Source organism: Pelophylax lessonae (assembly GCF_965119305.1).
Source record: "Pelophylax lessonae genome assembly, chromosome: 7".
In the NCBI taxonomy this organism is placed as follows: Eukaryota; Metazoa; Chordata; class Amphibia; order Anura; family Ranidae; genus Pelophylax; species Pelophylax lessonae.
The window spans coordinates 246,475,339-246,491,734 of NC_138774.1; positions in this window are offsets into that span (position 1 = coordinate 246,475,339).

Here is a 16,396-nt window from a genome sequence, read left to right on the forward strand (position 1 = left end):
TTTCACCACTGCTGTTAAAATACCATTAGGTATACATGGAATTTTGTCATGTATACCCATCATTAAGAAGTGGGTTTGGATGTTTGGCCGGTTAATGGTGGGTATACTACACAATTTTATTGTGGAGATTTCTGTTAGGTTCTCTTTTTTCGTGCAGCCCACAGGCTGCATGAGAAAAAAAAAAAAAAAACGACACTATATGCCAAACAAGGACCAGATTTATATTGGTACGTTGCTGGACTTTGAGTGGTTATACCAGGATAATGCCTGCAGATTTAGGCATCATCTTGGTATCATTTTTTACAGCCATCGGTCGGCTTACATGTAAAAGCAATCCTAGCAGATAATTGGCCGCTAGACTGCTTTTACAAGCAGTGGGAGGGGATCCCCCCCCCTCCCGCCGCCTTGTGCCTCCTTCCGCTGTTTTTCTTGGGCTCTCCTGTCCCACCGAGAGTGCAGCCGGTGGTTCAATTATCTAACCATAGAGCTGATTGGAGACAAAAATGGCTCCAATCATCTCTATAGCCTAAGATACCAGAAGATACAAGCATTTCATGACTTCTGTTTTTCCAGAAATAAACAGCGCCATTGGGAAATTGGGAAAGCATCTTATCACACCAATCTTGGTGTAGTCAGATGTGTTAAGGTCAGAGGAGAGATCTAGAGTCCAAAAGACCCCAATTTTTTAGAAAAAGAGTACCTGTCACTACAGATTGCTATCATAGGAGATATTTAAATTCACTGTGATAACAATAAAAACGATAAAAAAAAATCAAGCCCCCCTGTCCCCCCGTGCTTGCGCGCAAAGGCGCATGCAAGCGTTTGTCTAGTGTCATATGTAAACCACAATTGCAGCATGCATGTGAGGTATCGCCGCGAATGCCAGGTCAAGGGCAGTAATTCTTGCAGTAGACCTACTCTGTATGTCTAAAGTGGTAGCCTGTAAATACTTTTAAAGGATTTTAAAAATGTACATAGTTTGTTGCCGCTGCACAGGCGAGCACAATTTTTAAAGCATTTCATGTTTGGTATCTATGTATTCGGCATAACATCATCTTTTAAATTTTACCAAACAATTTGGAATTATATAGTGTATTTGTGCATTAAATTTTAAAAACAATCATTTTTTTCGAAGAAATTGCGTTTGGAAAATCTGTGCGCAAATATCATGCGACAAAAAAATTTGCAACATCCACCATTTTGTTCTGTAGGGTCTCTGCTTTAAAGAAATGTATAATGTTTGGGGGTTCAAAGTAATTTTCTAGTAAAAAAAATATGTTTTCATGTAAACAAAAACAGAAAAGGCTTGGTTTTCAAGTGGTTAGAAGAGTGGGTGATGTGTGGCTAAGATTGAGCATAAAATGCCAGGACATCTCAAACACCCCCCAAATGACCCCTTTTTGAAAAGTAGACACCCAAAGCTATTTGCTGAGAGGCATATTGAGTCCATGGAGTATTTTATATTTTGCCCTAAGTTTTGGGAAGGTGACAATTTGTTTTGTTTTTTTTGTTTTATTTTTACACAAAGTTGTCACTAAATGATATATTGCTCACGCATGCCATGGGTATATGTGAAATGACACCCCAAAATACATTCTGCTGCTTCTCCTGAGTATGGGGATACCCCATGTGTGAGACTTTTTTTGCAGTCTAACCACGTGCAAGACCCCAAAGCCAATCACCGCCTTCAGGCTTTCTAAGGCTTTACTACTACCTACCAAAGGGCTAATGTGCAGAGACATTTGGGATGTGTTGGGTAGTTTGTAGCATTTTTTTATGAGTTTGGCATCTTCTTCTAGGATGTTTGACCTCTGTCTTTGTAGACTATATAAAATAAAATAATATTCCCAGAACTTGTGGCAAAATATAAAATAGTCCATGGACTCACCATGCCTCTCAGCAAATAGCATGGGGTGTCTACTTTCCAAAATGGGGTAATTTGGGGGGGGGGGGGTTGTGCTATATTGACACTTCAGGGCCTCCGAAACTGTGATAGGTAGAGAGGAGTGAATTCAAAAATTTACGCCATTAGAAAACCTGAAGGTGGTGATTGGTTTTTGGGGTCCCGTACACAGCTAGGCTCCCAAAAAGTCTCACATGTGGTATCCCTGTACTCAGGAGAAGCAGCAGAATGTATTGTGGGGTGTCATTCCACATATACCCATGTCATGTGTGAGAAATGTATCTTTTAGTGACAATTTTGTGTTAAAAAAAATTTAATTTTCCCAAAACTTGAGGCAAAATATAAAATATTCCATGGACTCACTATGCCTCTCACCAAACAGCTTGGGGTGTCTACTTTCCATAATGGGGTAATTTGGGGGGTTTTTGTGGTATCTTGACATTTCAGGGCTTCCTAAACCGTGATAGGTAGTGAGAAAATGCAATGAAAAATGTACGCCCTATGAAATTCTGAAGGTGGTGATTGGTTTTCGGGGTCCCGTACAAAGCTAGGCTCCCAAAAAGTCTCACAAATGTGGTATCTCTGTACTCAGGTGAAGCAGCAGAATATATTTTGGGGTGTAATTACACATATACCCATGGCATGTGTGAGCAATATATCATTTCAATTACAACTTTTTTTTTGTAATTTTTCAAACACCTGGGACAAAAAAATGAAATATTCAATGAGCTCAACATGCCTCTCAGGACATTCCTTAGGATGTCTACTTTCCAAAAAGTGGTAATTTGGGGGGGTTTTGTACTGCCCTACACTATAACTTTTGCGCAAACCAATAAAAATACGCTCATTGAGATTTTTTTGTCAAAGACATGTAGCTAAATACATGTTGGCCAAAATATATGACATAAATTGAGTATATTGGATATTTTTTAAAAGACAAAGTTGAAAATGTAATTTTTTCTCAAAATTTTCGCTATTTTTTTATTAATATCGCAAATAATAAAAAGCGCAGAGGTGATCAAATACCACCAAAAGAAAGCTCTGTTTGTGGGGAAAAAAAGGCATAGATTTCGTTTTGGTACAGCATTGCATGACCGTGCAATTGTCAGTTAAAGTCACGCAGTGCCAAGTTGAAAAAAGGGGCCTGGTCTTTGAGCAGCCAAATCCTCCGGTCTGAAAGTGGTTAATAACAACTTTGGCAGAACCACAATGATGTATATTTTTGCTTTACACACAGCCTATATGCAAACAAATCAAAGGGCTAATGTTCAGAGACATTTGGGATGTGTTGGGTAGTTTGTAGCATTTTTTTATGAGTTTGTTCCTTTTGGTATCTGGCATCTTCTTCTAGGAATTTTGACCTCTGTGTTTGTAGACAAGATCTTAAATAATGTGTTTAAAACAGCAACGGTACTCCATGGTGATAAAAGGCATTATCCTAAATAATGAGGGAAAAATGATAACTAATGGCTGGGAGCGATTACTGGTAAGAATGTCACTTGTTATTGCATTCATCTGTTTGGCTTCAGTATTCACAGCAGCTGTTCCTATAGAAGTGGTCCCACTACTGACTGGTTTCATTTTTAGAAACAGCTTGCATTTCAATGTCAAGTCTGTTGTGTCCCACTGAGGGAAGAATTCGGAAACATTACTTTGAACTGCCTCAGGTAATATCAGATCAGAAAGACTAAGTTCAGATTGCATAAATCTTTGCAGGTGACTCTCAAGGAAATGTAAATTAATTAAATGATGAGCTGAGGGTCACACAGCCAAAGGGAGATTAGATATTAGCAGCAACCCTGTCGCTAGGATTAGTCACATGGGGTTACTGAAAGTCTGTCAGACAAATAGAATTGTCTTCATTAAAAAGTATTCCAACACTGAAAAAGCCATGCCTGTACAAGTTCACGGGGACTGAGACCTGGGTTAGCCAACCAAGGTGCCCATAGTCTTTTCAATTTTCCAGGACATCCCCTATGTTCAATGTTTTGTACCAATCTGTTATGCTACTGGACTGTATTTGTTTGTACTGAACCTTGTCTTTTTTATATGCAATAAAGAACCTGTTTGATATAAAAAAAAAAAAAGTATTCCAACAAATATGATGCTGTGGTCACTAAAAATTTTTGCAGTTATAAAGGCTGGGTTCACACTTGTGTTATCCCTCGTGTGCATGTTATGCCTTTTTTCCTTTATGGTGCCAATTCTAAAAGGTACCTCAACACACTAAGGTAACGCACCTACACTGCAGCCTACCACAATGCATTGCATTCTCAAAAAGGGTCAGGTGCAGTTTTGACCACACTGGCCTGTGCTGGTGGCCAATCAAGTTAATGTGCTTCTTTAATGCAATGAAGGTGCAATGCAACATAAAGCACATTATTAATATTTGTAGAAAGGTTCCAACAGGCTGCACTTTCGAATAATCACCCACTTTATTGTGAGTATAAAAAAGCCACAAAAACAGCAAGACAGCACACTGTGAGAGTAGGGAATAAAGTAAATGTGTTTTGCGCTAACTAAGGCTTACCCATGACTCATTGGTGTTGATTTACTAAAAACTGTGCACTTGTACATGGTAGCCAATCAGCTTCTAACTTCATAGAAAAAAAAAACGGCTGCACATCCAGGAATTCCAATTGCCTTTAATTTTCAAAATGATGACAAAGTGATGACACCAAAGACACCAACATAGGGTCACGTAGACGCGTTTCACACAAACATCTTGTGCTTAATCATTACAATGACAACAACAGCCTATAGATCTTAAACAGACCGCCCCAATAGTTGCAGGTGTTCCGGGGGCGGTGATAATCAGCAGTTGTGCACAGCCCAATTAATCACCTAACTTCAGCCCCAAAGAGCATGACATTAATTCCATGTGTTTTTTGGATGTTTCTCTGACAGGTGTTGATGGCAAGGTGTGTACCACTCTCTATAGGAAACCCCTCTGAGGCAATTCCCTTTTACTTGCTCAGTCGGGCCATCCAAGGCATACCATCAGGGGTATCCCTGTTGGCCAATTTTTAAGAATCAGACGTATCTGTAGTGATAATGAACAATTTGAACGGGAGGCACGGTGTCTGTATGTGAGATTTTTGCAGCGGGGATACCCTGGATGGATGCTGGATAGAGCACTTACCATAGCTAGAAGTAAAGATAGATGTGAATTAATAAAGAAGGGTACTTGACAGAAGACTAATAAATGTTACCAACTCACACTCTCTACTCCCTTCAGTGAATTTAACACGATTAAACAGATTTTTAATAGGCATCTGCCCATTCTCTGATCAGATGATATTTGTTCAGAGATTTTGAAGGGAGGGGTCAATATTGTTTAGCGTGGAGCCCCGTCCTTGGGGTGTTCTCTGGCTCCTAGCTTCTTTCATACTAAAGTCCCTCGATCGGTCACATGGCTACACTGTAAAGGTAATTACAGATGTGGGGCAGTGGAATGTTCCTGTTGCAGCCACATTCAGGGTGGCACTACATTTAGGTCCACCGTTAATCATAAAGTGTATGATATTGGTTCTTCTTTAACTGCAACACTAGTTATATAATTTATTTAATTACATTGTGTAGCGGGGTCTTTCATTATACAAGTTGTAAAAGCCTGCTGCTTGACATTTGAGAGGAACTCGGCTCCATCTAGTGGCCAAAAGGACACATTGCAGCGGCTATGGAATTTCTTTTGATGTGATTTTCCTTTCAGGAAGTTGAGCAGTCTTCATCGCCCATAGTGCTTTGAGAGTACCAGGGTGCACTGCTTCACCGCACAGCCTTCTGGGGGAAGCTTTATAAAGGAAGGGAGGAGCCAGGCTCACTCTCTTGGGAAAGACACAGTGAGACAAGCAGGAAGCCAGCGCTGTGGGCTGATGCTGCATGCTAGGCCGAAACTCCTGGGCCTTAAGTGACTAAGTTGCAGTGTTTCATCTCCAGTAGAGGATCCCTCCTGGAGGTCCCATCGATGTTCTACAGAGACCAGACTCATCCACCCCAAATACCTAGCGCGGCTGGTGACAGAGGCCGGAGACTGAGACAGCAGCGGAGGCTTCCTGGGAGACAGTCCTGTTGGTGAGAGGGCACCTGCCCAAAAACTGACTCTATCTATCAAAGAAGTAACTTTAGTCAGGATTAGCCTTAGAGTAGTAGAAGGCAATATACCAGGTGGCCCAGTACATCTCTCACAGAAGTTTTACCGCCAATCCTGCACAGACACCCCGCGGTGATTACTAACAGTTTGCTGCCATTCTCTCTATTGATCACCCATCCTCAATGTGGATTACAAATCGCGAGTGCACCAACGTTGCTAGCGAAGATATAGAGAAGAAACAGCGGACTCAGATAGGTCTGACTGTCTGGTACTGTGTCTAACTGAATGCTGAGCCTTATTTCCAAAAGTATAATAGTGATTAAGATGGTGGTCCTATAGGCTCTGAGACATTTCCTGAAACAATTAATGTGCCCTTGAGGAGTGATATCACAGTATTTATCTTATCTTTGGTTAATTAATCAGTATATCCTTTTACAAAGTCATATTTTACTGTATCGAAACTGTTTATTTGATTTACAGTAAATAACTTTCCTGTTTAAAAGCAAGCTTGTGTGTGGTCACCTTGTATTACCCAGAAGGACTGCAGCTGGAGAGAGGTAACAGGTCATTATTATTTATTGAAGTGTTATATTCCAATCTGTGTAGCCATTTGGTATTCCAGTCCTATTCTGGGTCAGTTGTGCCTAGGGAGGGTTCGAGCCAATTCTGTGGGTTGTTAGGCAGGACGTAGACCCAATAATCTAATCAGCAGCTCCTGCGGGGGTGGTGCTACACGTGGGGGCTCGTCCGGGATCTCTACAGTCCTGCAACACAACCTTCTCAGCCACAGAATCCCCCTCAACGCAGAAATGGATCCTACCGCTGCAGCCAAGTGGTGCAGGGAAGAGAATATCGTAGTGGAAAATGGCCTGGTGGTTGAAATCAAGGGAGAGGTCTGGACTGAGGAAAAACTCCTCCCAGTTTTAAGGGCACTGTCCACAGACAGGAAATTCTGGGTGACTGACATAAAGACAGACACCACCGTTCCACACACGTATGCATTGTGTGAGTGGAGGAAGGGGGTCCCTGATTACTTTAAGGGAACCAGTGTAAAGACTACTGACCAAACAGAACTTTTCTTAATACATCCAGAAGTCCTTACTGAAGGTCCCTCATCCACCACTCCTGGGGGATCCAGCAAAGAAAAAGGTGTCCAAGAAGGGAGTCCAGAGTCACCACCTTTGTCTACCTTTAGCTCAGAACTGTATGCTGTTCTCTGGGAAATCGTAGCAAAATGTAGTAAGGACTCCCCAAACTATCTGATGACTGGATATAGGAAGCTCAGGACATTCTCTGGGAAACAGCCTGTGCCGTCGACAGAAGATGGGTTTGAAGAGTGGTTAGATACCGCCACTCAGGCTTTGGAAGAGTGGGAGGTACCAGAACAGCACAAGAAACAGAGAATCACAGAAAGTTTAAGGGGACCTGCACTAGAGGCCGTACGTAATCTTAAGCTAAGCAAAAAGAACTGTACTGCACAGGATTATCTAGACATTCTACAAGATGTATTTGGTTGGACGGAGAACGTGGCTGAACTTCTTTACCAGTTAGACCACTGTTACCAAGAAGAGGAAGAGAAGTTGTCCGAATTTATTAGACGCCTAGATAAGATCATCCACCAGATCTTGTTAAAGAAAGGGATAGACCCCCGGAAGGTAGATGAGACTCGTGCACGGCAGGTGCTGAGAGGGGCTCAACCCTTAGATCCCATTGCCATACTGTTGCGAACTCGCCAAGATGGTGGCATTCTGGAATACCCTGACCTGATCCGAATGGTCAGAGAAGAAGAGGTGTTGGACAACAAAAGGAAGAGTCGGCAGTTTGACTCAACTGCTCGTGTCAGAGTGATAAGTGCAAAAGAAAGTGACTCGCAAGTTGAACTCCTAAAGACCCAGGTGTCCCAGTTGATAGAAATGGTGTCCATCCTGACTAGTCAGGCATCTACTCTACCTGATGGGAACGCGTCAGAGAAGCCGGATAAACCTTCTAACCTTAGAGTAGACCCGGAACCGAGACCTAGGAGATCGCTAACTTGTTTCAACTGTGGGGGAGTAGGACATGTTAGAGGAGTATGTCCCAGCCCAGGAAATGTCGCCTCAGAACCTCGCAAGCCAGCGGAAAAACTTCAGAGGGCACCCGTGAAGGAGTCGACAGGGTGCCTGCCAGTTTCAAGGGAATCCAAGAGACTCAATGATTCAGGGTATCTGAGTCAGGGAGTCAGATCCAGGTACAACGCCCCTAGTTCTATACTCCAGGCTACTGAGAGGAGGAAAATCAATGCACACCGGGCCCAGAGGAGACTGAAGTCCAGAAGAAAAAAAAAGAAGAAAAGAGCCTGGGTGCAGAGAACTGAATCAGACAACAAGGCCACTTCAAGAGAATTCCCAACTAACTTGGTCGGGCCTTCCCCTGTAGTCTCTGTCCAGGTAGAAGGAATTTACACAAGAGCCCTCCTTGACACTGGGGCCCAAGTGACTCTTCTGTATAGAGACTTCTATGACAAACACCTTACCCATCTACCTCTGCAGAAGTTGGAAGATCTGGAGATATGGGGTATCGGGACTCAAAGTTTTCCCTATGACGGGTATCTGCCAATCAAGTTGACCTTTGACCCATCAGTGGCTGGTGAAGCTGAAACCTTCGACACCCTAGCGGTGGTCTGTCCTCGTCCGCCAGGGGCAAACAAAAGCTCTCTCATCGTAGGGACCAACACTGACCTAGTAAGGCGCCTCCTGACACAACTGGTCCAGGGACAGGATGCTCCAGCGCCAAGGATTCACCCCATGCTACGGCAGGCCTATCAACGATTAGTATTGGAGCAAGAGACTCCTGCAGAAGGAGTTGGAAGACTCTGGAAGTTGGACAGAACGGAAAAGGTCTTGCAGCCAGGAGAGGTGGCTTGTCTGAAAGCTTCCGTTAAACTCACATGGAAACAGCCGGGCCCTTTTATCATCTTTGAATCAGGTCCACAGGAAGAGGAGAGAGGGATAGAAGTAATCCCTGAAGTGATCCCTTTGAAGGTGTTACAGAAAAACCATGGAAGGGTTTTAGTGAGTGTCAGAAACACCTCTACTACACCGGTGAAGGTACCGGCCAGAGTGCTGTTGGGCCAAGTTAACCCGGCTACCCCAGTTGTCCCATCTGATCTTAAAGAGGAGGAAAGGGGTGAAGTTGTCATAGAAGAGCTCTGCTCTGGAAACGCTGCCCTCCCACCAGAATGGGTGAAGAGGGCCAAGGCACAACTTGCTCGATGGCGAGGAATATTTTCTAGGGATGAGTTTGACGTGGGATGCGCCAGGAGTGCCACTCATAAGATCCGCCTGAGTGAGGACAAACCTTTCCGAGAAAGAGTCCGGCGAGTTCCCTTAGGTGACTTAGAAAATCTACGTCAGCAGCTGGCGGAACTCAAGAAGACTGGGGTTATTAGAGAATCCAGGAGCCCATATGCTTCTCCGATAGTGGTAGTCCGGAAGAAAAACGGATCTCTGAGGCTTTGTATCGACTACCGAACCCTGAACAGAAGAACCATCCCAGACCAGTATACCACTCCTCGAATCGAAGACGCCCTACAGAGCCTGTCAGGGGCGAAGTGGTTCAGTGTGATGGACTTAAAGAGTGGGTATTATCAGATCCCCATGCACCCTGAAGACCGGGAGAAGACAGCCTTCATAACCCCCGTGGGGTTCTTTGAGTTCAATCGCATGCCTCAGGGGTTGTCTGGGGCCCCTGCTACCTTCCAAAGGCTGATGGAAAGGACCGTTGGAGATATGAATTTGATAGAGGTACTGGTATACTTGGATGATGTTATCGTGTTTGGTAGAACTTTGGAAGAACACGAGGAGAGGTTGGAAAAGGTCCTGAAGAGGCTACATGAAGAAGGCCTGAAACTTTCTCCTGAGAAGTGCCAATTCTATCAGTCCTCGGTCCATTACCTGGGCCACATCGTGTCTGAAGAAGGGGTGGCCACCGACCCGGACAAGCTGGATGCTGTCGCCTCCTGGCCGAGACCTACAAATGTGACCAAACTTCGGTCGTTCCTGGGTTTTTGCTCCTATTACAGGAGGTTTGTAGAGGGGTTCGCCAAGATTGCCCGACCCCTCAATGAGTTACTAAAGAACGAAGAAGATGACGTTCCTGAACTGGTCAAGCCAGTGAAGTCCACCATGGGACCCCGGAAGGCCAAGGAGTCCATCCAGGATCAGTGGACCCCAGAATGTGAAGGGGCTTTCATTCAGTTGAAAAAGAATCTAACCACTGCCCCTGTGTTGGCCTACGCAGACCCCACGAAACCATATGAACTACATGTCGATGCCAGCCGAGATGGGCTGGGTGGGGTACTCTACCAGGAACATGAGGGTCACCTGCGACCCGTAGCCTACGTGAGCAGGAGTCTACTACCTGCTGAAAGGAATTATCCTACCCACAAACTTGAATTCCTTGCCTTAAAGTGGGCAGTGGTCGACAAACTGAAAGATTACCTGTACGGAGCTGAATTCATTGTCAAGACGGATAATAATCCCCTTACCTATCTGTTGACTACAGCCAAGCTGGATGCAACAGGACACAGATGGTTGGCTGCCCTCTCTAGCTTCAACTTCAGCCTGAAGTATCGGCCAGGAATCGGGAACAGGGATGCAGATGCCCTATCCAGAAGGTTGCATGCACCACACAAACCTGATGAAGAATGGACCCATTTGGCTCCAGAAGGGGTGCGTGCCCTATATCAGGGAACTGAACTTCGATCCAGAGGAGGATCAAGAGCCGAAGAGATTGGGGTTTCGGCTGTCGGAGTACCCAAATACTATTGCAGGGTGACCCAGGTTGAAGGGGAAGATTTACCCCGGCTGTCAAAAAGGGACTTGAGGAAGGAGCAGCTGGAAGACCCTCTGGGAAAACTTCTTTTGGAAGCCTTGGAGATCCAGCGCCCTGAGTTGCTTCTAACCGACTCTCCTCAGGGGGCCCGTCTGTTGCATAGAGAGTGGACCCGGTTACAGATCCGAGAAGGGGTTGCCTACCGAAGAGGCCCATCTGAAGATCTGGAGGAGAAGTGGCAACTGTTCTTACCAGCTAAATACAGAGAGGGAGTTCTGGCCGCTCTTCATGATAATCATGGCCATCTGGGGCCCGAAAGAACCTTTCAGCTTGTCAGGGACAGATTCTACTGGCCTTGTATGAGGGCTGAAGTTGAAGGATACTGTCATTCTTGTGTCCGGTGTTTACAAAGGAAGACTCTGCCACGTCAAGCAGCCCCAATGGGCCATCTGCAAAGCCAGGGACCCATGGAACTGGTGTGCATTGATTTCCTTTGCCTAGAGCCTGATCTGAGTGGCCAAGGGAATGTCCTTGTGGTAACAGACCATTTTACCAGATACGCCCAAGCATTCCCAACAAGGGATCAGAAGGCCTCTACAGTAGCCAAGGTTCTTGTAGAAAAGTTCTTTGTACACTATGGGTTACCACAACGCCTCCATTCAGATCAGGGAAGAGACTTTGAAAGCAGAATGATCAAGAGACTGTTAGATCTGTTAGGCATCCAAAAGACTAGAACTACTCCCTACCATCCACAAGGGGATGTCCAGCCGGAACGATTTAACAGGACTCTTTTGGACATGTTGGGGACTTTGAACTCAGAGAAGAAACAGCATTGGGGCAAACATGTAGCTGCCATTGTGCATGCCTACAACAGTACTGTCAGTGATGCTACTGGATATTCCCCTTATCATCTAATGTTTGGACGAGAGGCTCGGTTGCCAGTGGATTTGGCCTTTGGCATCTCGCCCGATCACACCTCTTCAGCATCGCACAAGGGATATGTGGACCGACTGCGGAAGAGTCTGAAATCGGCCTATGATAAAGCTCAGGCCACATCTGATCAACGTGGACTGAGGAATAAAAGGAATTTCGACTTAAAAGTTCGGATCCAAGACTTGCAACCAGGGGACAGGGTATTGTTGAGGAACTTGGGTGTCCCGGGAAAACACAAGTTGGCAGACCGCTGGAAGTCCCAACCTTATGTTATCTGCAAGCAACTACCAAACCTCCCTGTGTATCAAATTCGGCCTGAAGGAAGTGTGGGTCCATTGAAGACTTGGCATAGGAACCATTTACTGCCTCTCTCTGAAGCAGTTCGCATGCCTCCTGTCGTAGATTCTCCAGAGACCCCTTCGACCTCTCGCCTGTCCAGACCAGTCACCAGATCTCAGTCGACACTCCCAGATGTGAGGGAGGGAAATTCTCCATCTGAAGATCTGGAAGATGAAGAGGAGGTACCTGACTGGATGTGGTCATCTCAGTTACCAGAACCCACACCTGCCTCCCTGTCTTCATCCGAATTGGCTGACAGAGGAACCCTTCGGGCGGAAGCCCCCGAATTCATACCTTTCCACATGCTTCCAGAAGAAGTAGTTGATGATGAAGATCCTGAGGAGGAGGTTGCACCTTTCCCTGAAGAAGAACTGACTGCTCTTGAAGCATCAGATTCCTGTGTGTTGGAACATGAGGAGGAGGACATTGAAGAATCCCCAGAAGTGGCTGGTCCTAGTACCTCTGAGATCGTGCATCCCAAAGAACAGAGGGAAAGAAGAGTCATTCACCCACCCAAAAGACTGACCTATGACCAATTGGGTGAATGCTCGGAAGAGGCTATCTTTACTTCCAAACGATCTCTTGATCAGCCTAGTTCTTCCACCGCAGATTTGGTGGAGGACAACCCTAGCTCACCCCCAGGCACATCTGTACAAGCCACTCAAGTGTCGGGGGTCTGTGAACAGAATTACCTTCCCTCCCCCGACAATTGGTGGGAGGTTCCTATGTTGAACCTGTGTTGTAATATGCAGTTGTTAAGTTTGAACTGCTTATGAAAAGGAAGATGATTCCCTGTTATGCATATGTTAATGTTTTTTTTTTTTGTGTACTGCCAACATATGCACTGGAGTACATGCTGTTGTCCTCTTTGGGGACCAAAGTTTCTCAAGTGGGGGGAGTGTGTAGCGGGGTCTTTCATTATACAAGTTGTAAAAGCCTGCTGCTTGACATTTGAGAGGAACTCGGCTCCATCTAGTGGCCAAAAGGACACATTGCAGCAGCTATGGAATTTCTTTTGATGTGATTTTCCTTTCAGGAAGTTGAGCAGTCTTCATCGCCCATAGTGCTTTGAGAGTACCAGGGTGCACTGCTTCACCGCACAGCCTTCTGGGGGAAGCTTTATAAAGGAAGGGAGGAGCCAGGCTCACTCTCTTGGGAAAGACACAGTGAGACAAGCAGGAAGCCAACGCTGTGGACTGATGCTGCATGCTAGGCCGAAACTCCTGGGCCTTAAGTGACTAAGTTGCAGTGTTTCATCTCCAGTAGAGGATCCCTCCTGGAGGTCCCATCGATGTTCTACAGAGACCAGACTCATCCACCCCAAATATATTAAAAAAGAATAGCGCGCAAATGCAAAAGAAATAACTACCAAATCTGAAGACAATCCATAAATAAAAATGGGGGTTTGGTCCCACCATATGGCCATATCGTGCTCAAGCCCACTACTGCGTCAAAGTACCCCATTATCAGTGGGTCCTACACTATCCATGAAAAAGAGATGAATCCAGCCTAACCCTTGGAGATAATACTCCTTGCTGAAAAGGATGTGCAAATGCACTACAGGGGACTCCTCCTATATCCTCTTGATGGTGGACACTGATTGAGTACAGGTGTGTGGGGGGGTGGGGAGGGTTGCTCAACCTCGATAGTCTGGTCAGACCGAATACATAATAAACAGGCAAAAAATTTGGGGGAGCATACCCATGTATTTCTAAAGCTGCTGCAGCTATGAACCAAAAGACATGTATATTAAAAAAGAATAGCGCGCAAATGCAAAAGAAATAACTACCAAATCTGAAGACAATCCATAAATAAAAATGGGGGTTTGGTCCCACCATATGGCCATATCGTGCTCAAGCCCACTACTGCGTCAAAGTACCCCATTATCAGTGGGTCCTACACTATCCATGAAAAAGAGATGAATCCAGCCTAACCCTTGGAGATAATACTCCTTGCTGGGAAGGATGTGCAAATGCACTACAGGGGACTCCTCCTATATCCACTTGATGGTGGACACTGATTGAGTACAGGTGTGTGGGGGGGTGGGGAGGGTTGCTCAACCTCGATAGTCTGGTCAGACCGAATACATAATAAACAGGCAAAAAATTTGGGGGAGCATACCCATGTATTTCTAAAGCTGCTGCAGCTATGAACCAAAAGACATGTATATTAAAAAAGAATAGCGCGCAAATGCAAAAGAAATAACTACCAAATCTGAAGACAATCCATAAATAAAAATGGGGGTTTGGTCCCACCATATGGCCATATCGTGCTCAAGCCCACTACTGCGTCAAAGTACCCCATTATCAGTGGGTCCTACACTATCCATGAAAAAGAGATGAATCCAGCCTAACCCTTGGAGATAATACTCCTTGCTGGGAAGGATGTGCAAATGCACTACAGGGGACTCCTCCTATATCCACTTGATGGTGGACACTGATTGAGTACAGGTGTGTGGGGGGGTGGGGAGGGTTGCTCAACCTCGATAGTCTGGTCAGACCGAATACATAATAAACAGGCAAAAAATTTGGGGGAGCATACCCATGTATTTCTAAAGCTGCTGCAGCTATGAACCAAAAGACATGTATATTAAAAAAGAATAGCGCGCAAATGCAAAAGAAATAACTACCAAATCTGAAGACAATCCATAAATAAAAATGGGGGTTTGGTCCCACCATATGGCCATATCGTGCTCAAGCCCACTACTGCGTCAAAGTACCCCATTATCAGTGGGTCCTACACTATCCATGAAAAAGAGATGAATCCAGCCTAACCCTTGGAGATAATACTCCTTGCTGGGAAGGATGTGCAAATGCACTACAGGGGACTCCTCCTATATCCACTTGATGGTGGACACTGATTGAGTACAGGTGTGTGGGGGGGTGGGGAGGGTTGCTCAACCTCGATAGTCTGGTCAGACCGAATACATAATAAACAGGCAAAAAATTTGGGGGAGCATACCCATGTATTTCTAAAGCTGCTGCAGCTATGAACCAAAAGACATGTATAATTTTTTGCCTGTTTATTATGTATTCGTTCTGACCAGACTATCGAGGTTGAGCAACCCTCCCCACCCCCCCACACACCTGTACTCAATCAGTGTCCACCATCAAGTGGATATAGGAGGAGTCCCCTGTAGTGCATTTGCACATCCTTCCCAGCAAGGAGTATTATCTCCAAGGGTTAGGCTGGATTCATTTCTTTTTCATGGATAGTGTAGGACCCACTGATAATGGGGTACTTTGACGCAGTAGTGGGCTTGAGCACGATATGGCCATATGGTGGGACCAAACCCCCATTTTTATTTATGGATTGTCTTCAACCACCCCAAATACCTAGCGCGGCTGGTGACAGAGGCCGGAGACTGAGACAGCAGCGGAGGCTTCCTGGGAGACAGTCCTGTTGGTGAGAGGGCACCTGCCCAAAAACTGACTCTATCTATCAAAGAAGTAACTTTAGTCAGGATTAGCCTTAGAGTAGTAGAAGGCAATATACCAGGTGGCCCAGTACATCTCTCACAGAAGTTTTACCGCCAATCCTGCACAGACACCCCGCGGTGATTACTAACAGTTTGCTGCCATTCTCTCTATTGATCACCCATCCTCAATGTGGATTACAAATCGCGAGTGCACCAACGTTGCTAGCGAAGATATAGAGAAGAAACAGCGGACTCAGATAGGTCTGACTGTCTGGTACTGTGTCTAACTGAATGCTGAGCCTTATTTCCAAAAGTATAATAGTGATTAAGATGGTGGTCCTATAGGCTCTGAGACATTTCCTGAAACAATTAATGTGCCCTTGAGGAGTGATATCACAGTATTTATCTTATCTTTGATTAATTAATCAGTATATCCTTTTACAAAGTCATATTTTACTGTATCGAAACTGTTTATTTGATTTACAGTAAATAACTTTCCTGTTTAAAAGCAAGCTTGTGTGTGGTCACCTTGTATTACCCAGAAGGACTGCAGCTGGAGAGAGGTAACAGGTCATTATTATTTATTGAAGTGTTATATTCCAATCTGTGTAGCCATTTGGTATTCCAGTCCTATTCTGGGTCAGTTGTGCCTAGGGAGGGTTCGAGCCAATTCTGTGGGTTGTTAGGCAGGACGTAGACCCAATAATCTAATCAGCAGCTCCTGCGGGGGTGGTGCTACACATGTGCTATTTGTAAAATGCAGTATGTAGGAAGAACCACCAGACATCTTAGGGATCGGTTCCATCAACATATTTACAGTATAGAGAAGAATCTGTCTACTAATGTGGCCAAACATTTCATTGGGTGCCACAATGGGGACAAAACAGCTATGCGGGTC